The sequence below is a fragment of the Takifugu flavidus genome, chromosome 2, assembly GCF_003711565.1.
Source record: "Takifugu flavidus isolate HTHZ2018 chromosome 2, ASM371156v2, whole genome shotgun sequence".
Classification (NCBI taxonomy): Eukaryota; Metazoa; Chordata; class Actinopteri; order Tetraodontiformes; family Tetraodontidae; genus Takifugu; species Takifugu flavidus.
In genome coordinates, this window is record NC_079521.1 from 7686406 (window position 1) to 7709865 (window position 23460).

The window sequence follows — 23460 nt, forward strand, 5'->3', positions numbered from 1 at the left end:
TGGCTAAATATTCTGCATGACTCAAAACACACCAATAAATCATTAAAAGAATTGATTAAAATGTATAACTTAGATCAATAGAATATATATATACATACACACACATCAATTGCCAATTATTAACTATATTCCATATCAGCTTGTTTAATCACATCTTCCCAGTAGAGCCAAAAATCCAGAACAGCCTGCTCTATTCACACTCCCAGGGTACTTCCACTGACATACTTTTCACTGGTAATGGGGCCACCTGCAGGTTGGTGCAGGGCCCTTTCCGGACAGTGTCAGAGGGGAACTCAGACAGAGCAGGAGGCGATGTGGGTGGGTGGTGGAACTAGGCATCTGTGACTGGCACCAGCATAAGAGTGCTTTCATTTGCCGCTCTTAAGCCGAGCTCCACGGGCAGAGCACAGAGCAGGGCACGGGTACAGGCCAAGTCACCAACACATGTCAGAAAATACTTTTCTGTGATCTGAGTGAGCGGGGCTGGAGTCCATGCCCCCCTGACATTTTCTTTGCACTGCAAATGATGCATATGAGAACGAGAGAAGTAATGTGACACCTCACTAAAAATTATTAAACAGATTATTTTCATGAGGGGGCTCTTTCTGATTAAATATGGGCTGCAGAGCCTTCTTGTTTTATACGCACATGTCCTCCACATTTTTCCTTTGGACTGGAATATGGTATCGTCCCAACATAATTCTATCTTTGAAATACAGTCAGGATTCAGTGTGATAATGGCAACCTTGAATGGGTCATTTCAAGAGCATAGATTGACTGATGTTTTCTATAAGCAACTATATATTATATAAAATAAATAAAAAATAGCTTTGATTTTTTTACTCAAAGACATAACTTACTTCTAGATAGTAATAACATTCCACAATTGTGATTATAAACTCATAATACATAAAACAGTGGATGACATGAAGTGCTGAATGATCTGTACACAGTTGAGATACAGATCTACTCTTCAAGGTATCTAATGACAGACTGCTCAGAAAAAAATCACATTTTAATTTGAGTTTTGTTTCTAAAGTAACAGTCTTCCAATAATTACGCCAGTTTTTCATCAATGATGAGTAACAGAGCTCAATTATGAAAAATCCTGGGAGTTCCTGCAATGTAAGGTGTAATTCCCCTTAAACACCATCCTTGGCAGATAAATAGGGGTGTTAAAAAGAAATCAGCCCCCAGTCCTGACAACCTGGGCCCTACCTTGAAACAGCTCTGCTGATTTGCGGGTGTAGTTTTCTCATTACACCAGAGAAAAATACGTCTTTTAAAAGCAAACCTGCAATTTTCTCTGCCTGTGAAGTCTACTGGTTTGTTCACATCATTTTACTGCTTATCCTAGTAAAACTTTAAAGCTTGCCTATGTCTTTATGTGTTAAAATATGTTTTAAGCCATTATTATGTAGTTAAGTTTTAACTGTGCTGTATAATTTGCTGTGCAGCTGAAAGGAGTGATCATCAAACTGTGAAGGAATACAGTCAACTGATCAAACATGTATCAACCTGGTGCTTGTAAATTCATTTCTGTCAAGTCCAGAATCAATTTGACCTAAAACATTTTATTGCACTTGATGCTTATGTTTATCGTCATCAACAACTCAGCAATGTTTTTTTATTATCTCACCAATGAGCCATACTTCATGTTATCAGGATACCAAACACACAGAGTCACGCTCAGCTCGTCAAACAGCCCGTCACTGGGAGCAGAAATTTGACCCTCCATTCAGAACAAAGTGGAAAAACAGCAGCCGAGCTGAGAGGGAATCAAAAGAAGAACGATTTGGAAATTCAAGGGGATCAAATGCTAGCTTTATTAGGAGTCAAAGCCCCAGGGCTGGGTGGGATGAATGCCTGGTCTGTGTTAGGCCTTACTGGCCAGGTCAAGCGAGACACCCTTAGGGAGAGAGAGCACTCAGGCCTGGAGGAGCCTTCACACCGTTAACCAAACCCTCGGGGGTCATCTCGCCATTCTGCCTTAGCATACCACCGCAATAATGTCTCTCTCAACAGGTACAGTGAGCAGGGGGGCAAAGAGGTAATTCAACGCTGATGGGATCACTCAATCTCCGTAGGCAGGGCGGTCATTTGATGTGATCACCGTGTTAGCTGGGTCGCTGCAGAGATGGTGAGCTTTTAAGGGAATGGGGTAAATGAGTGGGAAAAGATTTGCTCTAAGGAGAGAATACAGGTGACAACAATTCGGGTCAGAGATTATCTTCCGTCTTGCAGGGGCGTGTGGAACAAATCCAATTTTTGGAGCTGGGACAGAAAGTAAAGCGGGCCAAAGAGGATATCGTTCATAATTACAAGGCTTAGCCAACGCAAATGCTCCCCCACAGAGAACTGCAACAATGGCCTTAATTACATTTTTCCTCCAACCCCACCTCAAAGTAAAAACATGGATGACAATTTTGGCATCAGGATCCCAGCTCATGGCTATTCTCTGTGCCAATTTCACTTTTTTTCCATGTTGCCAAGAGAAATCGTAGTAACACATAACTAAAGAATAGGGAAACCTTTTGGCTGCAGACCAACCTATTGGTGCCAGTTAACTCCACCAAAGGAAAAAAAATGCTTTTAGCAAACCTTTCCTCTGTTGCAATTATAAATAAGTTCCTTCATGGAGCCTCCCACTATGGGTGGGCTAACAGCCCAGGGGCCACAGGCAGCAGAAAAATGATCACTAGCCTGAATGGAAAGCAAGCCCAGGGAGCAGCTCAAGTAACTGCTTTGTTACCGAATAAATGTTGCTAGCAACAAAGTTTACAAAGGCCCATTTGTCAACATGTTTATGCAATAAAGGACTCCAACTATGGTGATGACAGCCAAAAAATGTGTCCATCAGGGAGAGGAAAATAAGCTGTTCTGACAAGCACAAAATAGCTTTGGTAGTAGATGGGCAATAGTGCTTGAACTGAGTTGTACAAAAGACTCACTGCTTGATCCTGTGTGAGCATGTAAGGTGAGAAGCTTCTGAAAAGCATTATACAGGAGACTCTTGCATATTCCTGCCAACGGCCCCTGTCTCTCCCTGCTGACAGTATTGATGAAAACAAAACTCTCCCTGAGTGCCTGTCTCTAATTAAATCTACCTTAAACACACTGAATATTCAATTCATTAGAAGTGCTTCATAAAACTGGCACTGCTCAACAATTTTTCTGCCTCCTTTTAGACCCCAGAGGCACGGGCAGGCACAAAATAGCATAGTAATTTAGTCTTAAATTGCATTGTTAATTATTTACATTTATTTGCTGAAGAAGCACACAAATCTGGGGGAAAAAACTGCATTTATTAGTTTTTAATCATGGCTACAAGAGTCACTGCAAAATCAGCCACTGCTAGCAGCACAACATGAAATATTTGCTATTTTCAAATTTGATTTGGTTATTATAAATTGTTAAAATATAAATTGCGTATTGCCATTTGTAAAATTACTTTTACAACATTGAAATGGGTTAAAAATGACAAAACTCTGTCCTATTAGAGAAAATGCAGTTTAATTTGCTGAACTCTAATATACTTCCTCAACATTTTACCTGTTTGTCCAGCTTTGGTCATTTGATTGGCAGTCATCTTCATGGTGAGTCTAATGGCATATAATGTCATAGGCGGGCATTCAAAGGTCAAGAGCTTCTAAGAATGATGCATTACTGTTGACTGACAGATTTTTGAAGCCAAACTACGGTATATCACGGATTGTGCTCTCTTAATAATTTTTTCCTCATTTCTTGGGTTGAACATATTTCCAATTTGTACAAATTGTTACGCAAGCGCTTGCAAACAAAATAACATCTACGATTCTAAGATCCTCATTGTTTAGTGGAATTCATGACAAACTTAAACTGTTTTCCATTTCTTTTGCTGGAGACACAGCCATAAATAAGGGGAAATATTTGAAGAGGGGAATCAAAAGCAGTCTGCTGTCTCCTTCCCGCCCCATCAATCAGTGGCATCTCCACAGGACACGCCACACTAATCAGCTGAGAGGCTTTGGGGGAAAAAAAATCAGCCTATCTGTCCTAGGTGATCATCTGTACATTAGCGGATATCTCCCTGACAGGTAAGGTGGAGGAGACCAGAGGAAGGTGCTCCTTCAAGAGAGGTCATTAATCTTTCTTTCCATTTCTTTCTGACACCTGAACCGGACCCACCCAGCAGACAACTGCTCCCTTTGAGAACTGAAGTCCTGGACTCCTGCAGTGATACTACAACACCATGATACCTTAAAACATATGTATTAGCATGCATGCATTCTATGTGGAGAAAACACTGCATACTGACATAACCCCCCCCTTTTTTAAAGTGCTCTAACAGGAAACCATCTGAGACTGACACCGGCAGTGAGCTGATCTCTTCCCCTCATCTCCCTGACTCTCAACCACACTTTTAGTTTGCTTCTACCTGACAATTTCTTCAATTGTAGTCAGACACCAAACAGGAGGGAGTTCAGGGGCTTTAGAGATAACTTCCGACACTCACTGCAAAGACAGCGCCTTAAAGATGCTCTTGAGGATGTGGGGGGTTTGCCTAAATGCACGTTTGTTTGAACACACACAGGTGCACTCTCATCCAGATGTTATTCCTGTGTTGCTGACACTAAAATGATGTTTCTCCCTGAAACCCCTGATGCTGATACTTCCTCTCGAAACTGTTTGGATGATATGATGACATTAAGTTCAGAGGATGCCAATGATGCACAGTGATACGACAGCTTACGGCTGTGATACCTGTTTAGACGAACCCTCTGACAACAAGATGTGTCACTAAGCAAGGCTTTGGCTCAGCCGATTCCCTCGTTGCAAGATACGGATTTGCTTCCATCTGTAGTACCTAGCCGAAAACCCGTCTTATGACAGTTAACGTTAAGTCACACTTTTTACACAGTCCCTAGGGGCTATTTCACTTTCTACCACCAAAATAGCAGTCAGCTCCCAAATCTCCTTCCGAGGAGAGAAAGTCTCATTGATGAGGATGAGAAGAGAAAGGGACAAGACAAGCTTGAGGGATTAGTGGCCTCAAACTCCCGCACAAGCACACCCCACCGTCTGGTGCCGCACACTGAGCCGTCTTGACAAGCGGGGTCTGGTATTTGTGGAGGTTAGATGGGGTCATGGAGCGTTGCTCCGTGGGATTAGGAGGCGTGTGGCCCCCTTCGCTTTTAATCAAACCCTTCCAATCAGGTCAGATTACAATAGGATAAGCAGCTTCAGCACATTGTGCGGATTATGCTCCACTCTCGATGGCCCTCCTACAAGTGAAGAAGGATTGCATTACGTCAAGAGAATGCAAATTATTTTCTTAATTGCTTTTTCACAAAGTAGGTTAGAAAAAAGGGGATTAAGCAACTTTATGAAATATCTAGATCTGCACTATTTTTCTTTTTATGTAAAAGCCTTATATTCCAACAGCTTCTATGAGGTTTATGAAGTCTTTTAAGTCCATAGCTCTTTTCTAACACCTCCCTCAGGGCAAATACTCTGCCTTTTCATTTGTGTTGCCCTTTTAGTTACAGTCACTTTGCATTGAACAGGTTAAAGACGAGGATCTCTTTACCTTTTATCAGCAACAGAGATCTGGTAGTCAGGTGGCAGAGGTTCTCCACAGGCTTTATTAGCAGAGAATTTCTGGCCTGTTAGAAATGTGCAGCTGCTGTTGGTTTGATTCTGACAAACCTCTTCAGATCCATGGCAGACAGATCACAGAGAGGTTTTGTCACAACTGACTATTTGACTTGTTGATTCAACGGTGCGAAGCCATCCTGAAGGGTTGGGTAAACAGTACTAACAAGGTGAAGGTTTTCATGATCTGACTGAACAAAAGCCAGAGACAAGTTGGCTGTTTTGCCGTCTGTACCGAGCATGATCACTATCCTCAATCTCAGAATCAGGCGGCGTACCTTCTGATTTTGCTGTTAGAACATGGGGAGTAGAGCATGTCCATAGGACTTCAAAGAAGCAGGCATGGCTGCTAATTTTTCAGCCTGGGCATATGTGGCGGAGAGCTCGGATTTGAGGCGCTCTTCTCACTTCAAAGACTGAGTGCCTTAAAAGGTCTGACTGTGTTTTGACGTGAATCGGCAGAGGTGAATGAGAATCAAGCACCCGCTGCAGACCCTTCTGAAGTCAGGCTCTCTCTGTTTAACACCCCCCCCATACACACACACCCCACACACATACACACAAACCCCTTTACTCCCTCTGCACACACTCACTCCTCCCTGCCTTGACAAAGAGAAGAAAAACAAGAAAATTCAATAATGCCTTTGAGAGGCAGGATTACCTGAGGAGACGCCGGCACTGCTATGCCGCGAGTGAAATCTCGTGTGCCCTCCTCTCCGTCTGCTCTTGCTACACCCCTTCCCTCCCTCTTTGTACACTCTTCTATCCATTTTACTCCCTTAAGTTGGCTAAAGACAGCCCTCAAAAACACATCAAAACTCTCCTTTGATGTCATGGCAGGCAATTAACCTCTGGAGTCCAAAATTACAGATTGCTGGGGATGTGACACATTTTGGATCAGTTGGGTGGCAAGAATGCACGTGTCTGCGTGCTTGTGTGTGAGTGTGTGTGCATGGGGGGGGCATCAGCAATTGGGGTGGGTGGGTATATTGTTTGTTTGCTTTAAAGCAGGCTACTTCTTTAATGAAGCGATGCCGTGGCAGATTTGAGACAACCCATTTCTGTCAGTTTGAAAAGTAAAGTAGGGTAAACCTCTAGAGGAAGGGCTGGCTACACCGGAGGAAATGTTTGCACTCGATTATTTGTACTGCTGCTCACTTCTGATGAACAATGCTGCAATACAGAGGGAACAAAGGAGCGCAGCTCCTAGTGCATTTTAATTAAGTCGTGGGCACAGCCAAACAAAGATGAGGTCTATCCCAATTTCAATTGTGTTTTTGTGTCACTCGCTCCTCTTGTGTTGCATGAAAAATAATTAGAGTGGGATGGAGCATAGGTAGTGGATGGATGGTAGATAAGGCCCAGGGTTCCCTTGACTGATGTATGGGATGGAGTGCATTATTCTTCACTGGGTTTAAATGACTCACTGCCATGTTTTGGTGTGACAGTGTTTAATTTAAAGAACAATTTAAAGAATGTCTCCATCAAAGTATTTTACTGTGCAGGTGTGTAATAAGTCTTGCTATAATGTAAAGGGTGACAAGCACAGCTTGGTCATCCTGTAGGCCAGGACAACAACAGAGGCTGTCTGTACGATAAAGTGCTTTGACTGTTGCCGTCTGTGTCACTGACACTAAACGCATCGGCACACCGGAGATGAGCGTGATGAATTCAGCCACAGCAGCCAGGAATTATACTGTGCACGCCAAGTGGCACCCATGGAGCGGGTTAAAAAAATAATGACAAGTTGTGAAAGCAGGCACGCAGACCTGTTAGCTACAGTGTCATTCATGGAAGTGTGAGGTACCCAAGGATTTCACCCAGGGAACACTCTATTTAGCTTGCGTGTCTTTCCGAAAGCTAAGCCAGCCTCCAAATAACACAAACCATTTCCTGGAAATGTATGTCAAACACATACCACAGAGTGAAAAGTGAAATGCTGGGATTGTTTGGCGACGCTCAGTCGTGGGAAGACCATCAGTGTTCCACTGCCAGAGATGCACAATTACCCAAGTTCAACCAAACAGGCAGCACTCTGATCTCGACAATTAGTACACATGACAGCTCGCGTCTGCTGTCTTGAGGACCACTGGGTTGTTTTCTCCCCTTTCTTTCCAGAGATTTCCCTGCCTCTTTACCCTGCCAGATACAGATGGAGCATCTGATCTCCCCGAGACTTTGTTTTACGCGGGGCCTCTGCGCCGCCCTCCCCTGGCATACAGCGAGATTACATAGTGATTATGAGCATCTCAATACTGTGTGACAGCCCTTTCCACGTGAGGGACTTACAATCATGTTTCATTAATTCAGCCTGAATGAAGCCTCATTTCAAGCATAGAGGAGCTTAAGATTTATGTGAAATTAATAACGTAGCAGATGTCTTCAGAATATTGTATGTCTTGTATAAATAGGGAAAATCATTTGTTTTGGGGTTTTTTCCTCCCCCAGAAATGCTAAAATGGAAACTTTAGTCTGGCAAGCAGCAGATGTAGTTCCTACAAATTCAATAGCTCTTACATCATGTGCTGTCAGGTACCACCGGAGCTTTCAAATGACATATTTGTATCAAATAGCCTTATTTAGCATGACTGTCTCTGCTTTAATGGCGGCAAGACATGGCAAGCATCAAGTTGGTTATTTCAACACGATGTAATCAGCTGGGGATCCTGTTGAAATATGGCATGCATCAGAGCGTTTTCTAATTTTCATGAGTTGCTATTACTCCTCATCTATTCTTTTCGTCTGTAACAAAATGCATCTGTGTTTTGAAAATGTCTCACGCACTTTGCTCGAGCTCAGGGAGTCCTACACCAGATAGCCTCAGGCTGGAACCGCTGCACTCCCTCTCCTTTCTGTGTGCACCGTCTCTCTGCATAGACTAAATAAGAGGGCAAGAGCTTCACAGCTGACTGTCTCGCTTGGTGCTGCCCTCCCCAGGTACTCCGCCAATGCAGCTCAAACACAGGCAGTGGGGAGACAGTGTTTCTTGCTTCAAAGTGGGGAGAAAGATAAATCATTCAGGTGGGGCTTTTGTTCCAATATGCCACGGAGCTGCGATCACAATCCCTTTTTCCACTCTCTTTGTTTCCAAACTAAAGTGTCTGCATGTGACAGGGACTCTGACTTCCTGTGCAGGTTGTTTATGCAGCTCAATCACTTTAAGACTTCAAAATTGATTTGACACGAATGACATGCTCTCTTTCTTGAAAAAGAGAGCCGAGAGATCCTTGTGAGCAAAGATCGGCCGTTTAAGAATTAAGCTGGCGCGTGCTGGATATCACCAGATACCTCAATATTTAGCCGGAGATCATTTCTTTGCTCTTTCAAACTGGAGATAAAGGCGGTGAGCTGACAGAACAGTGCAGAATGAACAAGCTTTGTGATGAAATGTGATTAAAATATAATTAATTGAAGTTAAACTGACAAACTGACAATAATCACTGTTATTTTTGAAGCTATTTGAGTTGACACAGACAATAATTTTCTCTATAATTAATTTAACCACATTTATTCTGCTCCACTAAGTCAGTGGAACTACGAATTCAACTTTTTGTCATCATTACTGAAGAAGGCCTGGTTTATTCCTGCTCTCAACCATTGATGGGGGCCCTGTGTACGTCTTTGTCAGGCGAGGCTGCAGAATTCGTGTCAATGCCAGCCCATCATCCAGCCTGGTTCAGTCGTTTAAAGCAATACAATGCCAACAGAAAAAACAATAAAGGGAAATCGGAGTTATTAAATTGGATATTGCGGTAATTCATAATCTAACTCCATCTCAATGGATCTGATTGAAATTCTTTGTTTAGCCTGAGTGAACCGAGGCACTCTAATAATTGAAAAACCAATTCAAATTTATATTAGTGCAGGGTCTGTGCAGAAATGGGAGGATGGAAGAACGAGGCGTAAGGGTGCATTAATCTTTATAACGTTATTATTTTTTCTTCATTTCTAGAATAACAATTGTCTGCTGTATAATAAGATCAAAGGGAGTTTGCTGATAATGTGAGAAGAAGACAGGGTTCGCCATGTGTCAGTCAAACATTGTCTAATAGTGTCTAATTCAGAGTGAACTTTGCAACCATATGCACTGTTCACTGTGCTTTACACATGAATGGACCGGTGGCCCTCCGGCACCAGAACACAGTGTAACAGACCCAAGAGCAGCATTGTGCTAAACCCTCTTTAATTTGTCCTCTCCTAATGTTCTGTGTTTTTACATTGGATTCACAATGACAACAACCAACACAAACCAGTACAAGTCCAAATGTTCATTGTGTACCCACAGGAGTCACAGACAGAACTTTGACATGGAGGGACAGTTTAATGATGTGAGACTTGGGGCTTGGACCTGTGAGCTGTGGAAATTTGGATCACTGTGACATCATGTACTGAAGAAGTAAACGGGGGTCCGGGAGCGGGGCGTGCTTCAGCCTCTGGCCCCCGGGGCGATGTGTGGAGAGACACAGAAGGCCTGGCCCTCGGCCAGCACTAACTGTATTTCTCCTGCTTCTCCCCCGTTGCGAGAACATCCATCTCCCTCCCCGGGCTGACACTCCGTTTATTCCCACATTCATTTGTCATGTCCCCAATCAGCAGCATGAATAGAAATGCTGTGACCATGATGGATGGTGTTTCTAATTACACTCAAAAACAAAAAAGAAAGCTCAACCGAACGAGAGGTCATATTTATTTTTTTGTTTGTTTTTTGTTTGACTTTTTGGTCTCCCTGCTTCGTCTTTTTATCTCATCAGAGGACGCTCCATCTGTGGGTTTTTTACGGTAGTGCGCAGTCGCGGCCGGCACAGCCACCGTCAATCAGCTGTCGGTCATCTGACAAAGACTCTGGGGAGGTGGGTGTAGAGGGGAAGGCAGCTGAAGTAACTCTGGACCCGCGGTGCTTTTGTTTGTTTGTTTGTTTGCTGTGTTTAAAACAAAGGGCGCATGGCATTGAGAATTCCATCTGAAGGAACTCCCCTCAGAGATTAGTTATTCAAAGGCATGCAAATGACATTGCCATGTGCTGGTTTACGGGGGGGTTGTGTTCATTTTGGATCTGCCTAATTGCTTCATTTCTAAAATAACTTCTCTGTTGTTTACCAGCACATATAAAGCTGAACTGTAGTGTGTTTGACGCATTCTTTTTTTTTTTTGCACTGTGTGTGCATTATTTCTACCGTGATTGTTTAAGGGTGAAGAGAGCAGACAAAGCCTGACCTCCGAATGATCTGTTCTGGAAATAACAATTAATAGATTAATAGATTTTTTAGCCAAAATGTGTTTTGTTTTGTTTCTCAAAAGAGAAGGACAGTTCCTTTTGTTTAGACCTTGTTGAAATATTGAGCTTTGGTCATGCAAAATAGAAGAAAGAAAACACTGAGTTCTCTGGCTTAATGTATAAATGAATAGGTGTTTGTGATTTTGCATGACATCAAAAATAGGTGATGCCTGAAATAAGTCAGGACAGGAAGTTGGGGTGCTTCTGCGTCTGGGCCGCTAATCACTTTGTTAAAGTGCAGACGGACCAGATTGAATTACAAGAAAGCAACGTATGTGGAGGTGCTAGTCATGCGTGACCGGCCTCCAGTCCTTTTTAAACATGCAATGCCAGCAGGGGCCTCAGCGTTTTAAAATCACTGAAAAGAATCAATTACAGTAGATGCAACAGGAGCAGTGAAGCATGTAACACGTGACGTATCTTCTCATTTCGGCTAGCTACCATTTGGACGTTCTGTTGTGCAGAATCTGGCATAATTCTAAACTGATATCCATAATACCTCACAAATACACTTGCGAGATCCATTTCTAATGTGTCTTTTATCAAAAATGAATATCAGTTAACAAACCTGGCCAGATTTGTTAAACCACATGCTCAATGCGATGCAACCATGTGGTCATGGATAAATGTCCTTTCATGAGGTAAATAAATGAAAAAAGAAACCAGGATGGATGCTTGCGATAAACTGCAGAGTTGCTTATGTGCGATTTACGTTACGTCACGGCGTGGATTCAAACCAAAGTCTCCTGTGAAAACTGCTGTGAACTCAGTGATTTCTGTAATCCTGTCCACAACTAAGCCTTTCAAAATAACCCCAATATTGCTTAAATATTCCTATTATGTACTTCACATAACCTGCTTTACTTTCAATCAGCCCAGAAGCCTTGCTGCAGCTTTTTATCAGCCGTTACATGCCAAATCCCGTGTTAAATGAAAAAATACATGATAACAGAAAAAAATAAACATCATCCTGTGTCCAAGGCCTAAATCTCTTTTCCATGTCCATCCTGAGTTTACAAGTGATGTTATTTGCTGTGAAACAAGACTAGGACTAGGATCGGAGCTCCAATTTGGGCACCAGCTGGGGGCTGAACCACTGTTTTAGCATCATAACCCAGTGTATACAAGCTGTAAACCAGCATTGCTATGGCCTGGGCCCTTTGTTAACACTTGTATACGGGTCCTCCTGTTGATCAGACATGCTCGCAAATATTGATCTCTTCAAATTTTTGACATTGCGACTACTGCTGGAACAGCAACCTTGAAAAAGATAGTTAATGCAGATGAGGAATTTATGTACTGTAGCCCTGTCTCTTGTGAAATCCCTTGCCACACACACACACACACCCACACCCCTCTTCCTCTGTGTATTCTGGCTGTTCATGTTTGAGGGGCACTGCTTGATCATTCATTATTAACTCATGTCTGTCAAACCAAACAATGGATAGACTGCTCAAAATTGATGACTTTATAGAAGTGCATATGAGCAAAAAGGCTTTCATTTAGTGCCCTACTCTTAGTGTAGAAGGTGACAGCCATGATGGATATGACACTATACACCAGATTTATCTTGGAAATGGAATAATTATGCACTTAATGCATGACTGGTGGTCTGCATTTATACTGATAGCTAACAGGGTATGCAGCAGGATAAGCAGAGGGGGGTATGACAGTAAAATCCTGCCGGCATTATAGCCTCAGGCCCCATTGGAAATCTTTAACTACTGGAAAATACATTTTCTTTGGTCAAGGTTAAGATAGAAGTCTCCATATGCCAAGTGACACTCGGACAGTGTCACCTCCACCGGGACAGTATGGCTCATTGCAAGGTGACCTTAGAACAGCTAATGGTGACTAATACCCCTGTGGAGAGAAGTTAGGGGTCGTAACACTCCACACCACTTACAGGAGAACAACACAGAGACACCAGCGAACACGATCAATACGCTGCATTACAAATTCCTCCATCTTTCTTTGTTCCCCTCTACAAGATCAGACACGGCAAAGAACGTAATGTAGAAATAATGTAGATTTCCATCCAATCTCCTGCGAAGGCAGAACACAAACACCTGGCATGTATAAATGCTCACTCTTTCAAAAGAACAACTTTCCATTACAAGTTCTCAGCCTGGCTGTTGCTGAGGGAACTGAACAAACAGCTTTACATGCGGCGCTGCCTTTATAATTGAATGTGCATTTCCCAGACATCAAAATGATCTGAACATTGTAGCAGAGGCCTCCCTGTTCATTTTACCTCAGACTAACTTCAGACATGGGTTTTCGTACACTGTGGGGGGAGGATGGGATCCCTGCGCAGTGTCGCCTAGTGTTTGGAGTAACACTAGACAAATAATCCGTCTCTCTCAAAGGCGTGAATGTCTTTTCAGGTATCCGTCATCAAAGTGTCAGTCCTGCTGGCAGATTTTACACACCGCTGGCACCGACGATCCTCAGCCTGCTCTGTTCATCACTGCATGAATAGTCCTAGTGACACAGTGGACACAATGCATACCATTCCACAGCTGCAGACACATCTTGCATGCACATGAGAAAAATAAGCGGGACATGCAATAAAGACATTTTCATAAATGTGATTTCTTCTTTTTTTTAGCTAATGGTATACTCACAGACATGGATTGGCACATAAACAATCCTCAGAAATTAAAAAAAAAGAGTCGTCATTGAGTTGTTTAGCTCCCATTAGTGTGTCTTCACACCTCGGAGACAGCTACTCTGTTATTAAAAACATGCACGGCTAATGGCCACAATTACTTTAATCAGAAATTCCCAAAGCTCAGCACGATTCCCCTGTTGTGCCGGAGCTCTTTCAAAAGCCCCAAATCCACCGCCGTGCTAAGCCTTGTACAACTACAAAATATTATAATGCCAAATTCCAGGTACAGGATGATGAGGAGCAATTGAATGGGTTAAAGGTTTCAATCCATTTGGCGGGGGCTCTATTCATTGCTGTTCCTGTGGTTTTAGGACTGCGTGGCGTGTTGCTGTGCCTTTGATCGCCTGGTGGAGACAATGCCGCTCTCCTTAGCCCTGTGGCACGGGGGTTTACCTGCTGCTAAGACAGGTATCACAGCCAGGGACCAAGCACCTTAAAGAGGCTTTAACCCTCCTCTGGATCAGGCTGACATGATTCATGTGGGCTGGGTGTGGATTTGTGTCCCCGCTGTGGCACAGCGTCTTTCATGTCAGGCTGTTTATGAGAATATGGAGATGGGTTTTGCCTGCTTGCGGGTGTTCCTTAAAGCAGCGATACGACCTCGGGCTGGGCTTGATCCCTGACGAGTCAAAATCTACCTCTCGATGAATCTCTTGTAGCACACTTAATACCCATAAGAACATGGTGCACAAGGCCCCTCATCTTGGTAACAGAAAGGAATTTGAGAGCAGATTAATATTATGAACAGTAATATTCCCCCGGCGGCATCTGCATGCGCCACGGATTACAGGGCTCTGGGGTGATTACCGGCAGGGGAAGAGGGGTTACAAGTCCAAAAAACTTTTCATCTTCACCCAGGGCACAAGAGCACACACATAGGAAGATGTATAAACACATAATAAAAGAACGTCTGTGCATGTGCGCGCCTGCTTGAATCTGGCTTTGTTGCAGTACATTCTTTACTGCAAACTGCTTCTTCAGTTCAAGCGTATGATTCACGGAGCACTTCTCTTAGAATTTCACCTTCGGCATCACATTAAAAACCTGCCCATGTAGATTAAAATCTATAAATATATTGCTTTCTTCCAAAAAGTTACGGATTAGTGCATATAACATAGACTACATTAAATTGGGAGAGGTCTGTTAATTTTTTTTATGCAGGTAGTTAAATCATTACAGCCACACTTCTAATCTTTACAGCACCTACTTTGTGTGATTGTTTAATCGGTTTTAATGCCTTCCTGATCGGTTCAGTAAATTACAAAAGGAAGCAAACAAGGTGAAAAGTAGCAAATGTAATCTCCTATAGGATGGTGTGAGAGAGCCCTCAGGGCTCCGTGTGCACCCCACTGTTGATATCAGGTTTCTGGTATGAAGGCCTGCCAGACCCCTGTCATTATAAGCCCCACTATTCCCAGTGCCACCGAGCTGACGCCAGGCCACGCGTGCAAAGCAAGCCTCGGAAATCGCCTTCAGGACTTGTCTTAGGACAGAAAACTCGGCAATTTCCTCCACACCTTTTGCGTGAGGATAAACACAAAGTCCACTTTAGCCATGTGCAACCAATAATTCAGCCAAATGAAGGCCAGACTGTGTCGACAAAGGGGGGCTCGAGAGGTCTGAACCTTGGTCTCTAATGCCTGAAATTATCTAGAGGAACGTGGTCTGACACGCTGCTCTACTGCTTGGTGGCTGCATGAAAGGAAAGAAGCAACACTGTTTCCATTTAGAGGTAAGTCCGAATCACCTGAGAATGCACACATTTGTGAAAGAAAAACAGCGGGATATTTCCCTTCTTTAGACTGTAATGTTGACTTTGTAGATTCTGCCAGGTCTCTGGAATTGAGCAGAGGAAGGAAGGCGAGAGGCACTGGAGTACACTACCATGCAGAGTCCGAGCGTGTCAGCAGCTCGCAGGCCTGAAGTTGAAAGAGCGATCTGACAGAAGACGTAGTCTTGGCTGCTACTTCCTCCCGGCAGACTGCTTCCATCAGAGTGCGCCCAGTAGTCATCAATTAGAACACGAAAGGGAGCCATTCACACACAAGCACGGCTATTATTTGGGCACGATTTGATCAGACACCATTGCTGAAGAGATTGCAGGACTACAGTCATATGGTACTAATAACAACAACGTCATACGATAGCTTCTTTCAGCACACTACATTCCTCTCTGTTTTTGTTTAAACAGAATAGGTCTTAGCAAAATGGTAAAATATCTCCTGCAAATGAAACAAAGAAGGTGGTTTTGAGTAGTAACATCTGGGAAAAGAACACAGGAGGGCAAACACACGAATGTGGAAAATGGTGACTCATTATTGCATTTCACTAATAAAACCAATGCCTAAAATAACTGACTAATTATTTTATGTTCCCAGATAACACAGATAATCTCACTATGAGAGAGACTGACATTATAGCAGAAAGAAAAGGTTTTCCATAAATTACCGATACATTTAATAGACCGCAAAAGGCCTTTTTTTCCACATACTCTCAATGCAGTTCTGTCTTTCAAAGTGATAAATGCACCAAAGAATTCTGCCCCCGAGCCAGTTTCATACAGGCAATTTTGATCATTTTGATCCGGTTCTCCACGACATAAAATTATTCTACAAAGTCAGGAGAGACACATGCTTTATTTAATGTTGACTGGCCTTAGTGTACATTAAACTAAGAGTAGATGAATAAAGTGATGAATGTAGCAGCAGAAACACACAATAGAGGTATATATTTAAGGTTAAGTTATATTAAATTATAAACTGACTGTACACCCACACACAGAGACACACAAGTCTAACTTGTTGATCCTTCCTCCACCTCTGCTTAATGTAATGTCTTGTCTGACCTAGAAGGTGGTTGATAAGTCAAAGTATTGACAGCTTGTTTCTGCTGCCCCCAAGCGGACAGAGAAAATTAGTTCTTGTATTTTGGAAGAATAAAGTATATTTGACAATGACAACAGTAAGATTATAAAGGAAACGTAACCCTGGTACTCCCACGTGAATCTTGATATTCCAAACAAAACCTTGAGGACATCAGTCAGGTCTGATCCAGTGTTTTTTTTTCTTTTTACCCAAATATCATTTAGTGCATTGTGGGCAGAAACATCCTGATTCATAATGCATGAAATGTATCTTCGTTATGATAATGCGTTGCAAATATTGGGAGCTGAGAGGGTGACCTGTGACAATTCCAAACAAGGGCTTTTCAGAGCCAAAGAAAATCATTTTCATCTCCCACTGGCTGTCTTAATCACCATGTTTCATTGTGACAGAGAGTTCACTGCCGCTGCTTGCATTTCTGGAATGGAACTTGAAATTCTCTGTTGTCCGGCCATATTCTTTACGGGTAACAACAAAGAATTTGAATTAGCTATAGCAAAAATTCTGGTTAAAAACAGCATCTCTAGTGACTATTGATATATAGACTCTTAATAATTTAGAATTCCTAATCAATCACAAAAGTGATGGTACTGGTATTATAACTAAGATGTGTGCTTTACTGTGTCAGTTGATACATTCCTTATCCATATTTAGATCATTTCTGAATCAAATAAAACTACTGTACAAAAATAAGATATTTTCTTCACTGTCGAACAAGTTATTGGCAAGAGCAGGTCGGTTGTTGAAGCTTGTTTAAATGATAATGGGTTCGAGTTGTTGATTGAAACTGTGGCTAACAGCAATAGGAGTAATAAAGCTGCAAACGCACGGGTGCTGAAGAAATCAATACGCTATTTGCATTTGTGTTAGCTTTGATCATGTGCAGCAGGAGCGGGAGATTAAGTAGTACAGATTCTGCCTGACAGGCCGGTCATTAACACCAGTTTGCAATCTGTCTGCGCTTCCACTCGTCCTGCTTATTGCCTTGGGAAAGACAAGTACTCTACATAAGTGAATCTAAGAGGGCGCGTGTAAAACAGAGGCTGGAACAGACCGGACAGCATGTTGTCCCTGTAAATCATCTTCAGCCTTCCCTTAGACCTGCAGCTACTGGAGTGGTGGCAGCTTTAAAACACGACATTGAGCTTTCCTATGAAATATAATTACTGTGCTGTGGACAGAAGGAAGGTGGCGTCAACAAAGGGTGACCTTTGTAGGCCCCTCATCCACCCCCTCCCCCTAACCCTCATTCTGCAACAGTGACTTAGTACCCAGGACCAAGGGCATAAACTAATGTTTCAGATGTCACTGATATTCACAAGTGTTGCACTCCTGATTATGGTCTGCCCCCTTTAGCTTAGTCTCTCTCTCTCTCTCTCTCACACACACACACACACACACACTAGTGCCTAATACGGTCCAGTGATGGAAATCAGTCCTTGATATGTTACAAATATCTAAAATATATTGTGCTGGATTATGATTCGATATCAGCTGGTGTGTTAGCGGGGGGAGAAAAGGAAAACACCTGCCCTCTCTCCCAGCAGGATCACCGGATTAATCTTGGAAAGACGTGACACACGCACAGATGGTCGGACAGGAAAAATTAGAAAAATATGCACCATGAATACATTTGTCCCGCGTAATATCCAATATGATTCATCTGTCGCAGAGATAATGGCTTGATGCATTGGTGTACTTAGAAAAGAGACAAATTTAATTAATTTATATGGCCAAATATCCCTTCCCCTGTTATAAAAGTGATTCTGTGTGGAATATTATCTAAATTATAATTGTGATGCATCTGTCAGGTTTGCATAGTAATATCAAAAGAGCTAACTGATGTATTTCTAGCAATATTTAACGAAAAATAGAAATCTTACAGTGTTATAAATCATTTTATAATATGTGATGCCTGAGATTACATCATAAATATCACCAGCCTTTGTTTTTAGTAGATTAAGATTAAAGGGGAAAGGTGAGATGGTAATTTGGAGCAGCGTGACCGCGGCTCCCTGACAGCCGCCGGGCCTCTGTTTCCTGACAGAGGTCATTTTCAATATCCTGCCAACGTGGATGGTGGTGGCGAGGCACGCTATCCGGTAGCTAAAGCCCACGAGACCTCCGGGCTGCGGACAGACGCGAGCCAACAGGAGTGAGATCACAGGCGGCGGCAACAGGAGGAGGCACGGCTTCCGAGTCCAAAACGGTAGCTCGCACATCAGCGGCGTTCTGCTGCGACATCACACAACGCGACTGCCTTGAAACACGCGTGACGGTTGAAGCCGAGGTGGGGGAGCGCGGAATGCAAACTTCACATACGTATGTGACGAGGAATTTAAAATAGACTGCAGTGATAAAAAGATAATGCGAAGGGCTGAAGCCATCACAGATTTACTTTGCTGTGTGGTTTAAAACATGTTTGGACAGTGAAAATACGTCCCTGAGATGCTGTATTAGAGGGAGTCTGGAGGGTTCGTTGGTAAAGTTAAAAAAAAAAAAACCTGTAATTTAAGCCTCTCTTATACTCACAGGGTGAGTCGGGGTCAAAGAGAAAAAAGAGAAGTCTTGATTGAATTATGCTTCTTACCCTTTGGAGGGGATACTGAGCTCATTATTGACAAGGAATAGGAAATTCACTTTTGTCTGGAATTTGTGACAGCGGGCCCAAACCATAATAATGAAAGAGCTACAGTAGGTGGGTCCTCTGGAGGTACAACTGTTATCTTCCAGGAAGCAGATTCAGTAAAAACACTGTTGGGATTTGTTTTTAACCACTTCAAATAACTCACCCGGGTGGAGAAGAGACGAAAAAGATTAAGTCCAGCTGGTGAAATTTACATAAAGGAAGGAGGCCAAAAGATACACATCAAATCAAATCAAATTCACCGCAAACAGATTAAACGTGCTTGTACCGTCGATTCTACTGCCAGCCGGGAGGGTCGTGCTGTCGGTGACCTCACCTCACTGATCAAAGATCGCATTTCCAAAGCTTGTGTTGATTTAATCAAAATGTAACCTAGCTAATGTTTATACCCAGCTTAACCATGTGCTATTTTGCATCAGGGGGTCTGACATTGTGCCTGTTTAGCAAGAGGTTAAACAATGACAAAGCACGGACGGCAGTTTTTTTTACTGATACCGCCTCGTAGGTCAAAGGTCATTGGAAGGCGTTCTTACATTGCAACCTTTCTTGACTTTGTGGAATAATTTTATGGCCATTTATATGACTGAACATCAAGATGCTGCCAATTTTATGTGCTAATCTCTTTCTCTTCAGGCCCAATCAAGGGGGTATTTTCTGTCCAGCCAATAAATATAAAGTTATATTAATATAGTTTTAGTTCAACAGTGCAATATTTGAAGGTGCATTTAAAAAAAACACACACACACGTGATGTTTCTTTTCCATGTTTCACACAGAATTCTAAATTTGCCAATGTCAGTCTTGCATTTTAGAAGCTTTAAGCAACCAGATGCCTTAAGCCAGCCGACGTGTTCAAACAGCTTAATGGCTGATCAACGGCACAGCTCTGAGTGTCAAGAGCATCAGACAGACAGAAACATTTCAAAGACACTTTCACCCACTTGCATCATGACCCCCCCCCCCCGAAATCCCAGGATCCAGGTAGCGCCGCACCTGACTTCCAGAGGCCGCGCGCTCGCTGTGACGGGGCCAAATCAGATCATTTCTGAAAAATTCATCTGTGTGTCAGCTTGCGCGTCAACACCACAGCACTCCAAAAATACCAGTGTGAATATTTTACAATTACTAAAAGCAATCCCAGGCAGACATCCATTTTTCATCTGCTTGTCTTCATACTTTGAGAGATCCTTGCAAGAAATTTGTTTTGGATGTGAAAACCGCATCAATATTTGTGTCCACGGGTTTGTCTGAACATTACGCTGCTCTGCGTCAGGTAATATGGTGCGAACAAACAAGCTGTTCAGCAGTCAGGCTAAAACAGGCGGCCGAAAAGGCCCCGATCGCTCAGTAGCAGTCAGCTAATATGGTCGTAGTTCAGGACACGCGCGTAGATCGTGCGACAAAAATCCAAGGGAGACTTGCCGTGGCGGGGTCAGCCCTCCTCTCACTTGTTTACTTCCATCTGCCGTTGCCAGCCTCCGCCACAGAGCGGTGCCGGCACCGCCGCCTTGGAGCGAAGCAGGGCCAGCCCCGTGTCCTATAAACACACACAAATCATTTACATGCTGTACTCATCAAAGGCAGCTCTTCTTCGCCCCCGCAGAGACTTGCAGCCGAACCAAGGCTCCAATATTGCATCTCGGCGTGTTGCGGCTAACCTTTGCGACTGCCAAGAATGTGATGAATTTTTTAAATACAGCTGTTGACCTATTATTGAGATGGAGAGGAGCCACGAGAGACACTTGTCTCCCATCCTCTGTATAATGGAATGCATTATTGCATCAGTGTTTACAAGGCGCGCTAAAAGAGAAACAGAATGTGGGAAAAAGCATTAAGTAAAGCAATTCGGCTAATGTCGCTCTGGGCCCTGCGCGCGCACTGAATGTCAATCAAAACTCGCAGTTCTTTGATTCATTGCAGTTTGCTCTGGCAATTGCATCTGAGAGAAGAGTGGTGACACAATGTGAAACAATAATTACCCTGCAGTGTTCAAGTCCTCCAGTGTCTTGGTGCATTCATAAATAAAATATGTTCAAGATAATGGATTTAGGCTCAATAATTCATCATCAGAATGCTTCAAACCCAGTGATATAATATGTGTCGCAGTATTCTGTAACACAGTGCTTAGCCAAATTAAGTTATCTTGAAACAGATTTATCGACAGGACTGCGGTGGCATTCATTTACTCAGCAGCCGTTGCATAATTACTGCTGCAAAGCACATAAAAACACAAAACAAACTACGTCGCTAGACTGATTCAGAACCGCTCAGTGTCAGTATTAACTGCACACACAGGCTAACTGTTCTCAAGCAGAGAGCAACAGCGACATTTAGCATTCATGGCCTCGGTCCTCGCCAGCCACACAGGGAGTTTGGTTTGATGACCCATCAGAGGATCTGTCTGAGGCCCAGGGTGAGAGGAACACGGTGACATCCAGGCAGGCCGCGATCTGTTCAGCTGGACCTGGGTCAATCACCGAGCCTGAGGATCCGGAGCCAGCTGGACAGCCATAACACGACTGGCCTCTGCGTCCAGAATGTCCCGTTCCCAGTCGCAAGAGGAGGCCGTACCGGTGCTCGGAGGGCGCTGCTTCTTCTCATAATTAATGACAAGAGTTTGTGCGGAGGAGGACCACAGAAAGCATGTGCGTGTGCATGCTTGGTAGTGTAAATGCTGAGGAACAAATTAGCTCTAATCGAGAAAAGCTGTACCGAAAATCAGCAGCCTCAGCAAATAAACAGATACAAAGGAAAAAGAGGCACTCGCAGCTGACGGCTGACCGAGTTTACAAAACACACACACGCTCACACACACATTAAGAGGCACTCTAATCTAGACAAAGCTTAAGCATCCAGTGGAAAAGAAAACAATTTACATGCAAATCAGAGCATATCGTCTCAATCTCTGTGTGCCACTTTCACCTGCAAAATTGCATTCATATGCACAAAGGCTTTCAATTACTGTAGCTGTGCTTCAGCTTTTCACATCTCAGCATTTTCTATTTGGAGAGGCAGGCCCATGTACATTTAATCGGAAGCTATTCTCTTTCCTTGGCTCTGCCTGAGATCACTGCGAGTGTGTCAGCTGGAGGACATGGCAGCATGTATCAGTGCATGAAATTAAGCTCCTGCTCCAAAGTGACAGGCTCTGGATGTTGTTGGCAAATGGATGTTAAATTCACTCTGCAACCACCAACAGCAGCCCCGGGTATGAAAAATTAACTGTACTCTGGCAAAAGGGAAGGGAAATTGCTTTGCTAGATATACCACAAAATCCTGTTTGCAAGCTATCCATCTGTCAGATGTCTGCAAAAAAAAAAAAAATCAGCTCCCAGTTTTCTCCATTTAAGAGTCGTGGTGGATTACTGTGAACGATACATAAGAGCAGAAACAAAGAGATGTCAAAGAGAGTTAGAGTTAATCTCATATCTATGCCAAAGACAGAGACGGCGAGGACAGGCAGCAGGCAGCTGCGATGTGCTCAGTCGCCGCCAGAGGGGAGTAAAACTGCACTTTCCGCTGACTCTAAACGGTGGTTCAGACCAAAGTTCAGGGTCACAAACTCGTTTTTTCATATAATGATCATTATAATGGAAGTACAGTAGTAAAAACAGAATAATACATTGAAGTTAACCATTTAAATAAATAGATAAATTAATTAATCAATAAAAAAATACATATCTTAGCAGTCGTTTAATTTTAGTTTACAGGCGTATCCATAAGGCTATTTTTATTTCCAATTTAAAACGTGCTCATTATGTCAAAACATTGCAACACGAATAATAAATAAATAAATAAATAAATAATAAATAAATAATAAATAAATAAATAAATAGTGGGTTAAAAAGTTTGTTGGTTGCAATTTCACATACAACCACCAGATGTCATGAGACCGCCTAACATAACCCGCTCCCACCTACGGGGTGAAATAATGTTACGGTATTTACCTGTCATATATCTTTGTACAGGATTATTGATGTGCAACTTCCTGCAGCATTTGTTGTAACAGCATTGTTATAACAAAATAACAATAACAAAACTCAGCAAGTGAAAAGGATCAGATTATTGTGGGACCTTTGAAATGTAGAATTAACTGCTTTGGGAAATGTTTATGCTATATAAGTTAATGGTGTTACTGCCCGATTATTAGAAGCAAGAATCTGTCAACATAAAACAATACTGTAATTATTATAATCCATCACATCTCTCTGGTAGATTTGGCCCAAATATCTCGTTTTGTTTTTCAAATCACATGATGTAAAAGAAGCTAAAGCTAAGGCTTTTTTTTTTTTTTTTAGAAAAACAACCCCATCAAACTTGTGAGTAACTATGGAATTACGCTTGTTTTC

At 42.8% G+C, this 23460-nt stretch overlaps 1 long non-coding RNA gene across 1 annotated transcript in view; it reads right to left on the reverse strand.

Annotated features, from left to right (window-relative positions):
- Window positions 1-23377, reverse strand: part of LOC130516116 (uncharacterized) — a 53221-nt gene extending 29844 nt beyond the window's left edge. The window contains exon 1 of the long non-coding RNA XR_008947354.1: window positions 19258-23377. This is a non-coding gene — a long non-coding RNA (uncharacterized LOC130516116). The remainder of the gene's footprint in view (window positions 1-19257) is intronic.
- Window positions 23378-23460: the final 83 nt, after the last annotated feature.